The following is a 15685-nucleotide window of genomic DNA, read 5'->3' on the forward strand; positions in this document are numbered from 1 at the left end:
TCAATTTGATATCGGCCAATACTAATATTATTACCAACCAGCCAGTGACTAATAAATCATTATTGCACTCATTATGAGCCTGGGACCCTTCCAAGTGCATCTGATGCATTGATACATTTAAACCATATAACAATATGATGAGGTAGGAACTATTACTAGCTCCACTTTACAGATGAGGAATCTGAGGCACATAGATGCTGGATAACTTGCCTGTGGTTACACACCTAATAAATATAAGAGCTAGGAATAAAATCCATGTAGTCTGATTCTTGAGTCTATGCTTTTAACCACAACACTTCCTTTCATTCTGTCTCTGACAGAAGCCATTATATAAGAGAGCATGATATTTAAAAAAGGCATGTTAGAAAACAGATTCTAGAGAAATACAGAGAAATGATCAGATGAGGGTGTTAAAGTTGGAAAGATATTTTGAAGAAGGCACTTTTCAAGGAGGTCTTATTGAAAAGCAAGGAACATATTTCTGAATATTTTAATGCCCAAAGCTATGTGTACATATGTGCATGTGTGTGCACAGGTGCATGTCTGTATATGTGTGTGTGGGTGTGTTTATTTTAAACTGGAAAAAAACTTTAGAGGTTAAAACAAATTGGGAATCTTTTTACTGGCAGCTAATCAGAGCTCTGTTTTTGTGTACAATATTTGACTTCACAATCCTGTGTTGAAAAAAATATTTAACGGCTTTACTAAGATATAATTCACTCATCATACAATTTACCTGTTTAATATAATTCAGTAGTGTTTATTATACTCACAGAGCTGAGCAACTGTCACCACAATTTTAGAACATTTTTATCACCTCAAAAAGAGAAACTTGCTTTGAAACAAATGTGGCCACAAAGAGGATGGAACTAGTGTGTCTGTTGGTACTACTGCTTCTCTATCAAAATATTCATGATTTATGCTCAGTCTAACAGACCTCATGCCGTTTTTCTGCAGTCTAGCTCCAAATTGCTGTAGAGCTCTTCCTCCTTTTAATTTAATTTTGATCGGTGACAGTCTTTCAAGGGATTATGGATTGATCTAATTTTGAATTCTCAATTCAAGTTGATTGTATATTTGTATTTGTCATAAAGGTATTGATCTTAATTCTAAATAGCAAAGCCAGACTTGTATTTAAAACAAAACTGCTAAACCCACTAGTATGAGTGGCTGCCTCCTTGTCTGTGTATGCTCTATAATGGGCCAGAGCCAAAGATTTCTGAGAAATTTTATGTGTATACACTGATATTTTTAAATACTTCTAAAGGTTATACCTGGCATAGGTTACTAGTGGACAGATGATAGAGGTAAAAGCAACTCCCCCACACCTTTTGTTTGGCTGGGGCATAGTATTGGGGTGGTGTGTTGTGGAAAATGTCTTTTTTTTTTTTTTTTTTGAGACAGGGCTTCATTCTGTTTTCCAGGCTAGGATGCAGTGGCATGATCACAGCTTACTGCAGACTTGACCTCTGGGGCTCAAATGTTTCTCCCACCTCAGCCTCCTGAGTAGCTGGGACCACAGGCGCACATCAACATGCCTAGCATTTTTTTTTTTTTTTTTTTTTTTTTTTAGTGGAAATGAGGCCTCGGTATGTTGCCCAGGCTGTTCTTGAACTTCTGGGCTCAAGTGGTCCTCCCACCTTGGCCTCCCAAAGTACTGGGATTACAGGTGTGAGCAACTGCATGTGGCTGAAAAATATCTTATAAAATGTATTCCATGATACTGTGTACAGATAGTATGAAACAACTGGAATTAAAAAAAGTTTGGCCACTGACTTTTCAGCTATTTAGACTTAAAAAAACATACAGTTAGTGTTTATAGTCAAGGACTGTGTTTCTGTCCAGTGGGAGTTACCAAACCAAACATCTGTGTGTGTGTTGGGGGAGGCAGGCTGTTCCCAGGTCTTCAATAAAGTAATAGGCTACAGTCAGTGTATCTTTCAGACTAAATAATTACTATCTCCTTCTATTATTAAAAAATGACCTTCAGACATAATTAAATGTCCTAAAGAACATAAGTGTCTTTTAAAATGAGTTAATCTTAGGTTGTTCTCTTTTTCTTTTTATGATTTTTCCTACTTTTAATTTTACCGAATTTTTCTTTCAGAATGATCTTGAAACGTCATTTTACACTTTTTGGATATTTTTAAATGCCTATTATATACTTGGGTTGTTTCTACTCAGGGGTCAAAGTAGTTTTAGTTGAAATTAAAGTGAGTTGATAAAATGATTTCCTGTGAATCTTAAGTATATTTTTTATTTGCATAGATGGAATTTCTGCTTTGCCATGTATGGCAAAGGTGTAGTGATTTCACAGCTAGTAGGTAGGATAGAATCAATTAAGATGGCACTGCTGTCACTAGAATAAAAAAACTAAGCACACCTTTATATTAATTAGGTGGAGGCGCCTCTTTATGCTAAGCTCAATAGTTGACATCACCTGGGATCAGGGAGTCAGGTGCCGCAGAGTTAAAAACAAAAAGCTTACTTGATTTAGAAATTCTGGCTTGTGTGTATGATGCTACCTTTCCTCACGGCTAGCTTTTGGTTATTAGCCATTGTGATATTGGGCTATGTTAAAAGAGGTTAGAAGCCTGTTCATTTAAGGCAAGCGAAATTGGTCTGGTATAAGAGGGGCATGCTGAATGAGAAAGTATCACATCATTTAGGAGAGAGGATTTTGAGTAATGTGAATATTGAGTTTTCTGTGACTTAATGTATCATTTATTGATTTTAACAAATGAACCTATTACATTATACTCATAAACTATTACTTCACGATAGTTTGATTTTCTGCTTAAATCAGTGCCTAAAATGGTAAAGTCTTAAGTGATTTAGAATGACTCTGCATGTAGGTTAGGTCCATCTACCTGTTTTATAGGGGGATCTGCTTTATCTGCACATAAAGAAGATTCGCTAGCTTTAATTAGCCTTACTATGTAGGGCAGCACTTTGTTTCTCTAATGAGAGAAAATGAGGTATTTTACACAAATTAATTCAACAGAAATTAGCAAGTACTTTCTTTAACCCAGGTGATGGGATGCAGTGGTGAACAAAGTTCTATCTTCATTCTGTGAGGCACTCTCAGTTTTATATGCACTCTCTTTGATCTTCTCTAAGAACGTTACATTCAAAGGAATAGGAAAAGCGGCAGAAGAAAACACACTCCTTTCCTTTAAGGATGTAATTTAGCATTTGCACACATCACTTTCACACATACCCCACTGGCCAGAACTTAATCCTCTGGTGATACCTAGGTACAAGAGAAGCTGGAAAATGTGGCCCTTCACTACATGGATATGTACCAATCAAAAAATTTATTACTATATGAGCTGGGAAGAACAGATATTGGGGAATAACTAACACTCTCTGCTATACATTGCCCATAATGTAAACCTTTAATCATTCATCAATTTCTTATCTGGAGATATTATCTCTATGACATCAGCTACACATTTGCTTCAGGGTAAAAATTAAAACTTCTCAGCAGAGTATACAAGCCCATCATGACTTGACTCCTGCCTGTACGTCTAGCTCCTGTCTCACCCCATTCAAAGTTACAGCCTTATGGGGACTACTTGGACTTCCCCAAACTGGCCATGCTCTCTTATCACACATTTGTACTTGCTACTTGTATTAGTTTGTTTTCACACTACTATAAAGAAGTATCCAAGACTGGATCATTTATAAAGGAAAGAGTTTTAATTGAATCACAGTTTTGATGGAGGGGGAGCCTCAGAAAACTTACAATCATGGTGGAAGGTGAAGGGGAAGCAAGCACCTTCTTCACAAGGTGGCAGGAGAGAGAAGAGTGACAGAGGGACTTCTAAACACTTATAAAACCATCGGATCTCGTTAGAACTATCATGAGAACAGCATGGGGAAAACTGCACCCATGATCCAATCACCTCTCTCCCTTGACACATGGGGATTACGGGTCCCTCCCTTGACATTTGGGGATTATAAATTGAGATGAGATTTGGGTGGGGACACAGAGCCAAACCATATCATTACTTAGCCTAAACTGCTGACTACTTTTTGTCCTTCAGGGTTCAGTTTAGATAGCACCTCTTCTGGGAAGGTTTTCTTGAGCCTCCTCTACTCCAAACCCCTGTTATGTGTTTCTTTCATGTATTTCCATAGTATTGCTCATGACTCTCTTTAGCAACCTTTATTATAAGTAGTGTTTTTCCTTCTGTATCTCTCTCCCTGGATTGTGAATTCCTTGAGTGAAGGGGCCAACTCAGTTATCTGTATTGTTTGGCATGATACCTGCTCCAGAGTTGAGCTTTAGTTAATGTTTGTTGGTAAGAAAATGAATGAATATTTAGTTTACTAATTATGACTCTTTGATTAAGATGTCAACTCTTCCTATCTACCATCTGGAAATTGCAATACTTAGAGTATTTTCTGGTAGCTAGGACTGGGTAATTTTGTAAAAGGTGTTGATAAAATAATTTGAAATAAACATCAGTTGATTAATATATAAATTATAGAAGGCACAAACAATTGATGTGTAAGAGTTAGGAAGAGCCCTAGGGATCGTTTAATCCAGCCCTTCTAAAAGATTTTAAAAGGACACATGACTAATACATAGAAGGAAGTTAAATTAGTTGCTCAAGGGCCTCCACTTTCAAGGATCTTGCAATATTGTTAGACAGATGATATATATAGACATGAAAGAGGTGATTGAGAAAAAGTTGCCGAAGGAGTAGAAATGATTGGAATAGTCAAGTTAGGTTTGACCAAGGATCTTGGTTTTACAGTGAGCCTTGGTGGCTGAGTAGGATTTTGATATGAGAAGACATTCAAGATATAGGCAATGTATAAATAAAAATGGAAAGACAAGGATATACGGGAGAATTTTGAGATCTCTTTAGTTGAGTGATATTTAGTAGTAAGAGAGAATACAGAAAAATTGGGCTAGAAAATGGAGGGATTTGAATAACAGGCTGCTGAGGGAAATCATTGGCAGTTTTAAGTAGGCGAGTAATACAATTTTTTTATATTGTATCTGATAGGTGGGCTGGGTTGAAGGCTGAATGGGTCATGAAACTGACATATTGTCTAATATGCCATTTAAAAAATATGAACTTAATGGGTTCTCGTTTTTGCTCAAAAGCAAAAATGTGATATACTATCAATTCCCATGATAATTAACATAACGATGTCAGTGTTTTTCTTAATGGAGAAAGTAAGTGTAAGTAGCAAGCTTATAGTATTAGTATTGCATATGTATTAGTCATGACATACTGTAGATAATTGTATATATTCTCATATTACGCCAATAAACTATAAAAATTCCAGAAGCAACTGAGAACGTGGTAGCAGCTGCAGCATCAGCCTGTGCTATTTTGCCAGCCATTCGGAGACTAGGTACATTAACTAGTGGCATGAACTCTCCCGGTGCATTTTGGAGCAATTGTTCAAAAATTGTTCAAAAACAATTGTTCAAAAATTGTTTTGTAGAAAGTGAAAATGGTATACTGTATTTTGCCAAAAATTACAAAGAACAATAAGCAGAGCTCTCTATAGTATATTAGGCATCATCTAAAAATGAAAAGCGTGAAGAGAGAACCTTTACTTCGTGTGCCTGTGAGGGAATTTTGACTTTGTATAGACAAAAAGTATGTACATAGAGAAAGATTTATTATATAAATAGTATAGCTCATTTGTATAGTCAAGGGTGAGTGTCTTTTCTTTCTTTCTTCCTTCCTTCCTTCCTCCCCTCCCCTCCCCTCCCCTCCTCTCTCCTCCCCTCCTTCTTCACAAGGTCTGGCTCTGTCACCCAGGCTGGAGTGCAGTGGCACCATCTCAGCTCACTGCAACCTCTGCCTCCAGGGCTCAAGGAATCCCCCACCTCAGCTTCCCAAGTCGCTGGGACTACAGGTGTGTGCACCCATGCCCAGCTAATTTTTTTTTTTTTTAATTTTTATTAGAGATGAGGTGTTGCTGTGTTGCCCAGGTTGGCTGGTCTTGAACTCCTGGCCTCAAGTGATCCACTTGCCTCGGCCTCCAAAGTGCTGGGATTATAGGTGTGAGCCACTTTGCCCAGCCGAGTGTATTTATTTAATAGCTGTGTACCCTTGGACTTAAAATCATGGCTTTAACCCATGGCTGGCTTTAACTTAGGCTTTTGAAAGTCTCTAAGTTTATAGCTTCAGACACATATTAATACTTACTTTTTAGGACCTAATTAAAACAGTTTATATTATCATTTGTCTTTCTCCTAGGAATTGGAAGGAAATTTTCAGTTTAATGAAGTTTTAAGTTGTATTAATTTGAATCTAGAAAATTTGTACAACTTATTTTTGGGGGGAAACCTTCAAAAGCACACATAAAGTAGTGTATGTGAGTGTTAAGCGTAGTACCTAGAATATGATAAGATTTAATAAATGTTAGTTATTATTTTATATAACTAGTATTACCTGGTTATGAAAGGAACTTTGGCTTTTAGTTTCAAATTTATCTTTCTAGCCATTTTATTTAAGACATTTGTACAAGAAGAAATATATAAAGAATGAGGTAAATGACAAATTAGCAATTTAATTGTTATCAATTAGTAAGGGTCACTTTTAGCAGGCAAATTACTCATTATTATGGTCAATTATTTTGGCAAATAATTAAAGAAAATGAAAAAAAAAAAAAAGACCACCAGACTATGAATGACTTTGCCTTTAACTCATGCCGATAGAATTTGTTTTAAAATTGTTTCACTATTAGGAAGTAGCCTGGTTTTGACTAAACTTTTTAAAAAGTTTGTTTGAAATAATTACAGATTCACATGAACTTGCAAAGACAGTATAGAGATGTCCTGGGTACCTGTCACCCAGTTTCACCAAATGACTACATCTTATGTAACTATAGTATATTTTCAAAGCCCAGAAATTGATATTGGTACAATGTATGTGTATAGTTCTGTGACATTTTGTCACAGTATGGATTCATGTAACTGCCTCCACAATGAAGATACAGAAATGTTTCACCACAACAGACATAATTTAGAGAACTCAACAGGAGGAGGAAGGAAAGAAAATTTGTTGTATTGATACATATTTTGCTTACCATGTTCTTTCTTCCTTCCTGATGTTCCAACATACCCTCTTTTATCATTTTCTTTTGGTTTAGATATCTTCTTTTAGCTAATAGGGTAGGTATGCTGGCGACAAAATCTTAGTTTTCCTTTGTCTGAGAATGCTTTAATTTCCCCTTTATTCCTGAAGTTTTTTTTTTTTTTTTTTTTTTTTTTTTTTTTTTTTTGCTTGATGTAGGATTCTGAGTTGACAGTTCTTACCTTTCAGCACTTGAAAAATCCTGTGTGTCCCTTATGGCCTCCATGGTTTCTGATGAAAAATCTGCTGTCATGTGAATTGTTTCCCTGGTAGGTAAGGTGTTTCTCTCACTGCTTTTAAATTTTTTTATTTTTTAATAACTTTCAAAAGTTTGATTATGATATGGTTTAGAGTCGATTTTCTTATTTTATTTATGTATTTTTAAATTTCAATAGGTTTTTTGAGGAACAGGTGGTGTTTGGTTACATAAATAAGTTCTTTAGTGATGATTTCTGAGATTGTGTTGCACCCATCGAACAAGCAGTGTACACTGTACCCAGTGTGAAGTCTTTTATCCCTCGCCACCCCCAACCCTTTCTCCTGAGTCCCCAAAGTCTTATGCATCATCCTTATGCCTTTGCATCCTCATAGCTTAGCTCCCACATATGAGTGAGAATACATGATGTTTGGTGGTTTTCCATTCCCGAGTTACTTCACTTAGAAAATTCTGATATGTATATAATGATGCTGCCTTCATCCAGGTTGCTGTGAATGCCATTATTTCATTCCATTTTATGTCTGAGTAGTATTCCATGGTGTGTGTGTGTGTGTGTGTGTGTGTGTGTATATATATATATATATTTATCACATTTTCTTTATCCTAGAATGGATTTTCTTGGGTATATTCTATTTGGGATTTGCATGGCTTCTTGATTCTGTAGGTTTCTTATCTCTTTGAGTACTTTTACAGCCCCACCCTCTTTCTCTCTCCTTCTTCTCTCATAATGCAAATGTTAGATCGTTTGTTATAGCTCTAAGGTCCCTAATTCTGTATTCATATTTTTTTTTAGTTTATTTTATCTCTGTTTTTCAGGTTGGGTAATTAGTGTTGTTCTATTTTACAGTTCACTGATTTTTCCTCTGTCTTTTCCACTCTGCTGTTGAGCCTATCTGTTGAGTATTTTATTACAATTATTGTATTTTTTTTCTTTTAAAGGTTCCATTTGTTTCTTCTTTATATCTTCTATTTCTTTACTGAGACTTTAGTTTTTTCCTGAGACTTGGTTTTAAATGTTTTCATAATTGCTCATTGAACTGTTTTTATGTTGGCTACTTTAAAATCTTTGTCAGATGAATCTGATATCTCTGTCATCTTGCTGTCAGCATCTATTGGTACTTTCTTTTTTCTTTTTTTTGAGACAGAGTCTTGCTCTGTTGCCCAGGCTGGAGTGAAGTGGTGTGATCTTGGCTCACTGCAACCTCTGCCTCCCTGGTTCAAGAGATTCTTCTGCCTCAGCCTCCCGAGTAGCTGGTACTATACATGCACGCCACCATACCTGGCTAATATTTGTATATTTTTAGTAGAGATGGGGTTTCACCATGTTGGCAAGGCTGGCCTCAAACTCCTGACCTCAAATGATCCACCCGCCTTGGCCTCCCAAAGTGCTGGGATTACAGGTGTGAGCCACCACACCCAGCCCTATTGATACTTTTTAAATGCAGCTGACTCTTCCTGGTTCTTGGTATGGCAAATGATTTTTTGATGGCAACCTGGACATTTTGGGCATTATGTCATAAGATTCTGGATCTTATTGAAACTTTTTGTTTTATTTATTTACTTAATTTTATTTAAAATCTTGCCGTATGAATGAAACTTTCTGTCTTAGCTGGCTTCATCTGATACTGCTGTGTCAGGGGAGGGAGGGCACTGCCTCATTACTGCCAGGTGGGTCTAGACATCCAGGTTTCCTAATTGACCTCTCTTGATACCTAAGAGGGTGGTTTTTCCTTACTGGTGGGTGAGGGTGGAAGTTCTGGCTCCTCACTAGACTTCCAGTGATATCTCCCTGCCTGAGAGGGCTAAGATTGCCTTGTTACTGCTTTACACATAGCCTTTACTGACATCATTAGGGGAATGGTCTCTCAGCCACTGGATAGTGGTGAAAGTCCTGGCTCTCCACTGGGCCTCTTCTGACCCCATCCCAGGGCAGAAAGGAGTGTGTTTCATTACAGCATTGTGAAGGTGGAAGTCTAGGATTCCCACTAAGCCTTTGGTGACGTGGATGAGGGTGCAGCCATATTTTTTTCTGTAGTGTTTAGTTGGAGTAGAGTAATTATTGTCTAAAAGTTTCCTGTCCTGACATTCTGCTCTTTTTCTTGGTTTGTACTTACTGTCATTTCTAGGTTGCCAACTTCTTCAGCTTTATGCCTTGAATATATTAGGCAAATGGAATGCCCAGGAAAATCTCCACTGTGCTATTCCTTGGGTCCTGAGGTCCCTAGCTCATCTGCTTCTTCCTGCCACCTTTCAGAACCATTTTCTGTTTTTATATACAATATCCATGGTTGTTAGCCATATTTTGTAGGAGAAAGAAGGAAAAAATGCATCTCTCTCATCTTTCCAGAGGAATTTTGACTTATTTTGGCCTTGCTGAATTTTTTGTAAGTTATTATAGTTTAATTGTATCTTGAAACCAGAAACTATTCCTTGTCCTAACTCAGGAGACATTTTGGAGTGGCTTTATATTCTCTTTTGCTGCTTTGTCAATAGAGTTATTTAAAGTGATCATTATGTAGGCAACAGTTCCTTAGTTTGTAAGACAAAATGCTAAATCTAAGAAACATGTACCACATATGTGTCTGTTATATCTTTAAGAATTTACTTATTTAAAATCCTGTTTGCGTTAAGGGCAATAAAAGTGAAGTGATGTATAGATGACAGATTTCATGAGAGAAAAATTTTGAAGTCAGAATAGGGATGAGTATCATACTGAATTCAGTAATGTATTATGTATAATGCTTAAGTAATGATTAACATATACATTATTGCAGTACTGGTTAACTAGTAATCACATAATTCTCATCAAAACTTTTTAGAGACGTAAAATACTGGCACAGGCTTTACATTCTTTGAAACAGTAAATGTAGATTGGATTGAGGGAAAGACTATCTGCTTTAACAATAAATTTCCTAGGTACTTCAGTAGCTTACAGTGAATTTACTTTGCCCTGTCTGTTGTATTACTCTTAAAGGAGTTAGATAGTATGGCTTCAAAATAGTATCAGTGGCATTGCTTTCCCCTGCTCTTGCAGTTGAAATCCACTGATAAAGGGGAAGAAGATCCATTGACGGTCATAAGTAAAATTTATCCTAAAAGTGTAAAATATTCAGAGCTGAATACAACTCTCTATATATCAGCCCTCTGAGTTTATAGATGAGGAAACTGAAGCCCAGCAATGTTAAGAGACCTGGGAAAAGCAACAAGCTACTTAGAAGGAACTGGGACTCAAATTCAGATTCCCTGATCCTGGGGCCACTATATTTTCCATTAGCTGGTACAGTGAGGGAAGAATCAGACCTGGAAGCTGCCCTCAAAGAGTCTACTGGAGCAGATGGGAAGGGCGAAAGTAATTGTAATACTTGGTAGAAAGTGACCTTTCCCATAACAGAGATTCAGATAAAGTTTTTTGAAATGTAATTCTTTAAGCATTTAAAATGTGCTTTAATTTTGTATTATGCATACATAAATAAAAGGAAAGAAGTCAGAAATCTTATTTCCAGACTCTTTTAGATAAAGAGGTCCCCAAATTTATTAATTTTTATTTTGAAAAAGTATACTCTTGGGATAAAAATGTGGATGATTATGTCTGGTTTAGAGTGTTTCATAATTTAATTAACCTAAGATAAATTTATATAAGTAAATAGATAAATGAATAAATGTACTCACAGAAGAGATATATATATATATATGTCTGTGTGTGTGTGTGTATATATATATAATATATATATTTTAAAGAACAGATTCAGTGGGTAGAAGTTTCAAAGAGTTAGATGTCACCTCAGTATAAGGAGATTTTTCTGATAAAGCTATTGAAATATGGAATGGGCCATCTCAAATTATAGGGAGTTCCCATTACTAGAGGTGGTTTAAGGGAAGGCTAGTTAACTTCTTAACAGGGATGAGAGTTTAGAGGGAAATTAAGCATTGTGTAAGCGGCAGGACCAATTTGATCTGGAAGGTTCCATTTCAACTTTGAGATTTTATGATTTGAATTATTTCAAATTTTACCTAAACTTTGGAGACTTGGGCATAGTTTAAATATTGTATTTTTCTCATTTTCGATAAGAGAAATCCTCTATTTTCCAATTTTTAGAGTATTTAAGTGTCATGTCTAACAGTAAAAAATAAAAGTTTTTTTTTGTAGAGTAACATCCTTATTTGTTAAGGTTATGTTTTATAATTTCACCAAATTTGTATTTCATCATAGGTACATATAGGGCTAACACATTTTAATACATGCCTCATAGACTGGAAGAATTTCAATGTACATATTTCATATGCTTTCTATTTTTTTTAAATTATAAAGCCATCTAACACATGGGAGAACATTTACAGAAACCCAAAATATCCATGAAAAATAAGTCTTCTGTCTCTGGAGTCAGCCATTGTATTGTTTTGTTCATTTGCTTTGCTTACAGATGTTTTCTATGCAAATACAAGCATGTGTGTATATCCTCTTAAGCACAAATGGAAGTACATGATACACATTGATTTATAGCTACTTAACAAAACTTTATATTATAGATATTTCTATATCAGGACATAAATACATATCCTTATTCTTTTATTTCTTATATAATTAAAAAATTGAGATATAATTCACATACCATAAAATTCAACTTTTTAAAGTATTCAATTCAGTGTTTCTTTTAGTATGTTCACAAAGTTGTGCTGCCATTACAGTGATCTGATTCTAGAACATTTTCATCAGTGAATGCTTATATACTGTTGGTGGGAATGTAAATTAGTACAACCTCTAAGAAAAACAGTCTAGAGATTTCTCAAAGAACTAAAAGTAGATCTACCATTCAATCTGTCAATCCCACTATTGGGTATCTACCCAAAGGGGGGAAAAAAGCCATATATAAAAAAGACATCCGGGCACGGTGGCTCACGCCTGTAATCCTAGCACTTTGGGGAGGCCGAGGTGAGCAGATAATTGATGGCAGGAGTTCAAGGCCAGCCTGACCAATGTGGTGAAATCCCATCTCTACTGAAAATACAAAATTAGCCAGCTGTGGTGGTGCACTCCTGTAGTCTCAGCTACTTGGGAGGCTGAAGCAGGAGAATCGCTTGAACCCGGGAAGCAGAGGTTGCAGTGAGCCGAGATTGTGCCATTGTACTCCAGCCTGAGCAGCAAAGTAAAACTCCATCTCAAAAAAGAAAAAAATTCCATCTTCATGCATATATTTATTGCAGCACAATTCACAGCTGCAAAGATAGGGAATCAAACTAAGTGACCATAAGCTGATGAGTGGATGAAGAATATATGATATATATATTATATATATATATATATATAAAACATATATATATTATATATATATCTAAACACACACACCATGGAATATTACTTTGCCATAAAAAAGACTGAAATAATGTCTTTTGTAGCAATGTGGATGAAACAGGAGGCCATTATCCTGAAAGAAGTAACTCAGGAATGGAAAAGCAAATATAATATGTTCTCACTTTTAAGTGGGAGCTAAGCTGTGGGTATTCAAAAGCATACAGAGTGATATAGTGGACACTGGAATCTCAGAAGGATGGAGACTGGGAGGAGGATGAGGGATGAAAAACTGTCTATGGGGTACCATGTACACTATTTGGGTGACAGGTACACTAAAAGCCTAGACTTTACCACTATACAGTTCATCCATGTAACCAAAAGCCACTTGTACCCCCAAAACTATTGAAATTAAAAATATATATATATATCCTTTTACTCATCCCATTTGTTCTATAATAAAGTTTGAATCTGTACTAAACTCTCAAAAAAGGAAAAAAAGAAACCCTGTACCCAATTAGCAGACACTCCTATCTCCCCTTTCCCCAGTTCCTGGCAATTATGATTCTGCTTTCTGTCTCTATGGATTTGCTTATTCTGGACATGTTATATAAATGGAATAATACAATAAATGGCCTATTGTGTCTGGGTTCTTTCCCTTAGCATAACGTTTAAAATGTTCGTCTTAGTTATAGCATGTATTAGTATTTTCTTCTTTCTCTGGATGAATAATTCTACAAGGTATGAATATACTACTACTTATGTTTATTCATTTATCGGTTGATGGACATTTGGGTTATTTTCACTTTTTACTTATTATTAATAAAGCTGCTGTTAGCATTTGTGTACAATTTTTTTTTATGTGGTATGTTACCTCATTATTATTACTATTATTTTTTAGACAGAGTCTTGCTCTGTCGCCCAGGCTGGAGTGCAGTGTCATGATCTCAGCTCACTGCAACCTCTGCTTCCTGGGTTCAGGTGATTCTCTGCCTCAGCCTCCTGAGTAGCTGGGACTACGCCACGTGCCACCATGCCTAGCTAATTTTTCTATTTTTTGTAGAGACGAGTTTTCTCCATATTGGCCAGGCTGGTCTCAAACTCCTGGCCTCAAGTGATCCATCCGCCTCGGCCTCCCAAAGTGCTGGGATTATAGGTGTGAGCCACCATACCTAGCCTATTACCTTATTTTTAATCACTCCATAGTGCTGTGTCATTTGAATGTTTTATAATTTATCTAAATAGTCTCCTACATAGAGACATTATAGTTAGGTATGGATTTTGTGATTGATATTGAAAACAGCCTTGCACATTTCTGTGTACAGTTGTGAGATATACGTTGAGAGTTGGAATTTCTGCAGCAAAAGGCGTGTGCATTTATAAATATATCCTCATTGCCCCTCAGAGAAGTTTCATTAGTTTATTCCTCTAAGTACCTTTTTCCTCACAATCTTTCTTAAAGTCTTTTGAATCTCTGTAGCATTGTGATGTTCATTTTTATTCCTAATATATTCACACTATTTCTCTTTTTCTGGATCAATCTTTTAAGAAGTTTGTCACTATTATTCAGCTAATAAAATCCTCAGCAACCCAACTTTTTTTTTTGAGACAGGGTCTTACTCTGTCATCCAGGCCGGAGTGCAAAGGTGCAATTATAGCACTTCTGGGCTCAAGGGATCCTCCTGCCTCAGCTTCCCAAGAACAGGTAGGACTACAAGTGCATGTGACCACTTCCAGCTAAGTTTGTAAACATTTTTTTGTAGAGACAGAGTTTCACTATGTTGCCTAGGCTGATCTCAAACTCCTGGCCTCAAACAATCCGCCTACCTTGGCCTCCCAGAGTGTTGGGATTATAGGCGTGAACCACTACAACAACTCACATTTTGATTTTCTTGATCATTTATTGTTTTAGTTTTCTATTTCATTTATTTTTGTTTTTTATTATTTCTACATTTGTACTTTCTTTGATATTTATAACATTGTTTTTGTAGCTTATTAAACTAGATGCATAGTGCATCTATTTTTAGCCTTTTAAAAACGTTTTATTTTGTTTTTAACGGATACATGATAATTGTTCATATTTATGGGATACAATGTGATGTTTTGATACATATATATTATATAATGATCAAATCAGGGTAATTAGGATATCAGTCATCTCAAATATATGCCATTTCTTCATGGTGAGAACATTTGAAATCCTCTCTTCTATTTTAAAATACGTTATTGTTAACTGTAGTCACCCCGCTATGCAATAGAATACCAGAACTTATTCCTTCTATCTAACTGTAACGTTTTGTTGAGCAGCCTCTCCTCATTACCCACCCCCTACTCTCGCCCAGCTGCTGGTAACCACTATTCTGTTCTCTACTTCTATGAGATAAACTTTTTAAAAATTCCCCACTATGAGTGGAATCCTGTGGTATTTGTCCTTCTGTTCTTGTCTTGTTTCACTTACCATAAGGTCTTCTAAGTTCATCCATTTTGTCACAAATGACAGGTTGCATTCTTTGTTATGGCTGAATAGTATTCCATTGTGTATGTATATAACATTAAAAAATTAATTTATCCATTGATGGACACTTAGATTGATTCCATATTTTGGTTATTGTTAATAGCACTGCAGTAAACATGAGGGCGCAGGTATCTTTTTGATATGATGATATATACATGTGTATACTCAGGAATTGTGATTGCTATCATATGGTAGTTTTATTTTTAGGTTTTTGAGGAACCTCCATACTGCTGTCTATATTGGCTACCCCACGTGATCCATAGAGTCAATGTAATCCTACCAAAATACCAATGATGTTTTTTTGCAAAAATAGAGAAAAACAATCTTACAATTTATATGGAACAGCAAATGACCTAGAATAGCCAAAGCTATCCTTAGTAAAAAGAGCAAAACTGGAGGAATCACATTGCCTGAGTAAGGAAAACAGCATGGTACTAGCATAAAAACAAACACATAGACCACTAGAAAAGAATATAGAACCCAGAAAGAAATACACATATTTACAGCCAACTGATTTTAACAGAGGTGTTAAGAACATGCAGTGGAGGAAAGGA

General features: G+C 36.0%; 1 protein-coding gene across 7 annotated transcripts in view; it reads left to right on the top strand.

The window, feature by feature from the left end:
• Positions 1–15685, top strand: part of LOC105468375 (kelch like family member 13) — a 209602-nt gene that overhangs the window by 25299 nt on the left and 168618 nt on the right. The window contains exon 1 of one of the 7 annotated variants that reach the window (XM_071088558.1): positions 7357–7381. The exons of the other annotated variants lie outside the window; for them this stretch is intronic. The gene's annotated coding sequence lies outside the window, so the exon portion shown is untranslated. Of the gene's footprint in view, positions 1–7356; positions 7382–15685 lie in introns of those variants that run through there. 7 annotated transcript variants of the gene reach the window in all.

Source organism: Macaca nemestrina, chromosome X (genome assembly GCF_043159975.1).
Source record: "Macaca nemestrina isolate mMacNem1 chromosome X, mMacNem.hap1, whole genome shotgun sequence".
NCBI classification, from domain to species: domain Eukaryota; kingdom Metazoa; phylum Chordata; class Mammalia; order Primates; family Cercopithecidae; genus Macaca; species Macaca nemestrina.